Source organism: Castor canadensis, chromosome 2 (genome assembly GCF_047511655.1).
Source record: "Castor canadensis chromosome 2, mCasCan1.hap1v2, whole genome shotgun sequence".
NCBI classification, from domain to species: domain Eukaryota; kingdom Metazoa; phylum Chordata; class Mammalia; order Rodentia; family Castoridae; genus Castor; species Castor canadensis.
The window spans coordinates 201,894,070-201,899,262 of NC_133387.1; positions in this window are offsets into that span (position 1 = coordinate 201,894,070).

Consider the following 5,193-nt stretch of genomic DNA (forward strand, 5'->3'; position numbering starts at 1 on the left):
TGGTGTGATGTTTGGTATTTGCTTCAGACTAATATGGGGAAGGTCAGTTGGCATGTAAATGAAACAGGATTGGTTGAGAGCTATTATTTTAACTGGGTGAGGTTGATGTGTACAGTACATGGTGGCTCATTGTACTATACTCTTCAGCTTTTCTGAAAGTTTGAGTGTTTTTCATAATAAAAATAGCACCACAACTACCATCAACCCCACCAGATTACAGCCACCTTAATAAATACATGCTTACTGAAAAATAAAAAATAACAAAAGGACGAAACAAGAAAGGGAAATACAAAACACCAGTCACAATTGTACTTCCTGGAGACATTCATGTTTTGTTCATTTTCCCCAATATCATCCCTGAGTCATGGGTGCGGGTAGGGTACAGTGTAATTTTTGTTCTTGTTTCTGCCCTCTGCTCTCCCTCCCTCCATCTCTACATTAAAAGCAACAGTAGGGAACTAGGGTGTAGCTCGGTGGTACGGCAGGCACATGGCCCTGGGTTTAATTCTCAGCACTGAAAACCATGATTTTTACTTATTTCATATACATGTGAGGCAGTAGGGCCTAATATTTTAATCACTACTTTTGGAGTCAAATCTGGTTTCAAAACCAGGCCTGCCTATTGTGTTCTGAATATGAAATGTCCTCTGTAGGCTCTTTGTTGACAGCATGGTCCCCAGCAGATGGCACTAATTTGGAAGATTCTGGAAACTTTAGGACCCTAGCCTGAGGAAGCAGGTCACTGGGGGCATGTCCTTGAGGACTGTAACTTGTGCACATTGCCTGCCCCCACCTCCACTCTTCCATCCCCATTTCCTGGCTACCAGGAGTTGAACAGCTCTCTGCTCTACCATATCCTTCTGCCAAGACAAACTGAAACGATGAGACAAAATTTTTTTAAAAACAAAATTTTCTGCCATGTATTTTGTCACATGACAAAAAGTCTAACACACTGCCTTTGCTACCTAGCTGTCTTAGGAAATACTTCTTAATGTCTGAGTTTTAGTTTCCTTATCTGTGTAATTTATAGAGTTGTTAATGAGATTAACAAGGTAAAGTATTAACATACAAAACATAGATAATCTGACACAAAGGTTTACAATATGATTTGGTAATTGATTATTTAATTAAATTTGTAACAGTTACAGGAAGCCTAGTTGCCCTTTTTAACTCACAAGCATGTCTCCTAGCACATCTAATGACCACCATAGAATATTAGGGTTGGCTGAAGGCTTCATAGTTTTCAGCCATGAAACCAGTTTGCTTTTCTCAAAGTAATGACGTGATATATATAAAATAAGAGTTGAGACACTGGTTGAAATCAAAGCAAGGGTGGATATTCCTTTCATAGTAGGATCTAGTATGACAGATTTTGGTGGCTGAGTCCTTGATACTGTTGCGTACAAACATCACAGTTATTTTGAAGTATGTGTTAGTTTTTGCCAATCTTGAGTTAAGAGAATCTCAATGACTGATACCCTATTAAATCTCCATATCAATGTAACATGTTTTACGTATCTGTCGCTATACTAGGGGCAAAAGATGCAAAGAGAAAAAAAATGGTTGCTTTAGGCTGAACGTACAACCAGATGCAGGATGGAAGCTTCAGTAGATTTAACTGGATAGGTCAAACATAATATGTTCCCCCACCATGGGAGGCTGCCACAAGTTGGGGCCTCTGGGTCTGCATGGCTTGCCAGTGCACCACAGCCCCAGGGCCCACCCAGCTGCTGTGCTGTCTGACAGTTCAGGGAAGCATTTTCAAGAAACTCATCCTCCTTGAGAGTGAAGTCTGTGAGGTGCTTTAACCTACTCTGATTTCCTGACTTGCAGTCCTGGTGGAAGGAGAAGCAGTTTTCTACAGAGGCCACGTTAAACACAGTGTGTGTCACATGGGAAAGAGCAGATTGGGTTTTTCTATATTTTTGTAATGGAAACATTGTTTCCTGATGATTGTAAGATATCTGTCCAGTGACATTACCCAACTGGGAAAAGGTCTTAAGAATTGTTGTTACAGAAGGAGGGAAATGGGGTGTGACTATGATCAAGGTACACTGCATACAGGTATGAAAATGTCATCATGAAATCCATCATTTTGTACAATTAATATGTGCTAAAAATATAGCAGTAGTCAGAAGTTCCTCCCCAGCCATCAAATGCAAAGTGAGCTCTGTGTCCTTTCCCACCAGTCGCAGTCAGATTCAATAAGGGCTCTGTCTGTTGCTTCAAGTTTCACTCCCACTTTAAATGATTCCAGGTGACTCCATGGTTCCTTCATAAAGAATGTTGAAGGTGTAATTTCAGAGCCATTTAGACATAAGAGCAACACTGTCAAGACGACATATTCATCAGAACCCCAGGGAAGACTGAAGTGAGGCCCAGTGTCCTAACAGGTAGTGCACCCAAGGCCAAGACATCTACAAGCCCCTGAAGTCATTTCTATGCTCACTCCAATCTAGTGCTAAAGAATCTGGCACCTGTAAACCCAACAACTGTCAACACGTGTTGACAAAATATTGTGACCATTGTGAAGTCTACAGAAACTGTGTGGCCTGGCTGAAACACTGTGAAGAAGTACAGGAAGTTGCAGTCTTCTCATTTGCCCCACTGGACACTGCCATTTTGTCTGTGAGATGCTCTTGATTGTCTTTGACGTACTGCAGATCTTCATGTTTCCTCCTCTCTCTCACTTTCTTGTATTCTCTTCTCAGGTGATGGCAGTGGGTGAAGCTTCATTGTCATCTCACGTGCAGTGGGCATGGAGAACCCGAGCACTGCCACAGCATTTCAGAGTTAGGTCCAGAGCCCAAACCTAAGCTATGGGCTTGAAAAAATACCTTTATTAAAAAAAAAAAGGCAAAGATCAATCTTCATTCTCAGGAGTTGCCAAGAAGAGACAAGGTATTACAGATACTCATAAAATCACATTAAGGAGGGAGTTGCAGAAACAAAACCCTCTCACAGAGAGAAACTGTGTGAAGGTTCGGGATCCCAGAAGGTCACGCTTGTCGGCTTCTCTCCTGCCTTCCTTGTTGCTGTTCCTGTTGCCTGTCCCTTCTCTTAGCCCTTATGTTGAATGGCTGGAGTTTTTCAAGCTCCATCCTCATGTCCCTTTTTAAATCTTAAACCTACATTCACTTCCTAGGTGAGTTCATTATATTTTATCTGTAAGTAATGGCTCCCAAGCTTACAGCAGCAGTCTTGGTCTCTTCCCTAATTTCCAGACCATGAATTTAGTGCAACTTGCCGGCTCCATTTCGGTGTCTGAAAAAGCCTTTGAGATGTAACATGTCCAGACCTGCGTGCTGTTTTAATGCTCCCCCAAGTCCAAATGACCGCCAAGCCAGCCCCTCTGGCTGCTTCCCTTCACAGTTCATTGAAATATGATTTTAGTTGTTGGGGCCCAAATCCTTGGTGCTATCCATGACTTGTCTCTCACTCTGTGACCAACCTTTCAAAATCTCTGTGAGCTCTTAACTTCAGAATATATCCAGGATTGGTCCCCTTTTTCTCATTTCCCTTGGTACTTCTCTGGCCTTAGTCCATCCACTGCAGAGAAACAGAGAGTGATTCCAGCAGGCATCTCACTCTCTCCCTCCAAAGATGACTTTGGTCTTGAGTACATTTCTTGGTTGTCAGGACTAGAGGGTTTGGAGAGGGACTACTGCAGGTACCATGTGAGTAGAAGCCAGGGACATTAGACACCCCATAACACACAGAAGAAGCCCCCAAAGTAAAGACTCGCTTGGTCAAAATGTCAAGAGTGCTTAGGTTGAAGCCACTAGTGCCTTAGTGTGGGCTGCTCTAACAATTCACCTTAGATTGGGTAGGTTGTAAATAAGAAAAATTGACTTCTCCCAGTTGCAGAGGCTATGTTCAAGATTTCACACGTGGAGAGGGTTGGTTCTTGTGGGTGTCACCTTCACACCACAACCTGACATGATGGAAGGGGAGAGCCAGCTCTCTTGTCCTCTTTTTATAGCTACTGATGTATTAGTGAGGACCAATTCCTCCTCATCTAATCACCTCAAAAAAGATTTCACGTTCTAATATTGCTGCGGTGGTTAGGATCCAACATAAATTTTGGAGGAAACCACCTACTCTTCCCAAAACCCTAAAATGGCTTTACCTCTCAGCCCCTCCAATGTCTTGAAAACAGATATGTGACTCATTTATAAGGTAGCTATTCTCCCTACTTTTTTAACTTTGTAAATGTTAAGAACAAATGATAATTTGATTTTTAGCCTCTGTTAAAATTTCCACTTACACCCAGCAGGGGGAGAGCTTCACTACTAAATAATACTGTATACCGTGTTTTCATTTGATGCTCAGCCAGCCCAGCCTTAGGAGTCACTGCAATAAGAGCAAGCATTCTCATAGTTACTCCTTGTAACTACTTTTTTACATATGGCAACCCATTCTCAAGAGCATTGGTTTTGTTTCATTGTATCTTTATTAGTGTATATTAACGGTACAAAGGACTTTAATTGTGATAAGTCTGTAACACGCACCACGTCATGTGCATGTTATGGACATTATTTCTCTCTCATCGGCCTCTTTGCAGTCATGTCGCTCCCCTTCCCCAAATAGTCACCCTTTGGCATCCATATTCTTTAGGTCTGTTTTCTGCATATGAGAGAAAACGTGCAATATTTCTTTCTGAGTCAGTCTTACTTTGTTCAACATGATGATTTCCAGTTCCATTTTCCTGAAAATGACATAATTTCATTCTTTATGGCCGAACAATACTCCATTGTCTATATATATATACACCGCATTTTCTTCTGTTGGTGGACACCTAGGCTGATCCGCAGCTTGGCTATTGTGAATAGTGCTTCTGTAAACATGGGTGTGCAGGTGCCTCTACTGTATGCTGACTTAACACTCCGTCACATAAATGCCTAAGAGTAGTATGGCAGCTCATAAGGTAGGTCTGTTTAGTTTTTGAGGAATCTCCATACTGATTTCCATAATGGTTGTGCAGTTTACATTCCCCCAACAGAGTGTGGGGGTTTCTTGTTAAGAGCCTTTGACTGGAGTAAGATGGAGCCTTCGTGTTGCTTTAATTTGCATTTTCTGTGTAGCTAAGGATGTTGAACATTCATGCATTTATTTATTGGCCTTTGTACTTCTGAGAGCATCGTCCAGTTATTAATTGAATCATGTATATACTCTGGATAGTAATCCTTCATA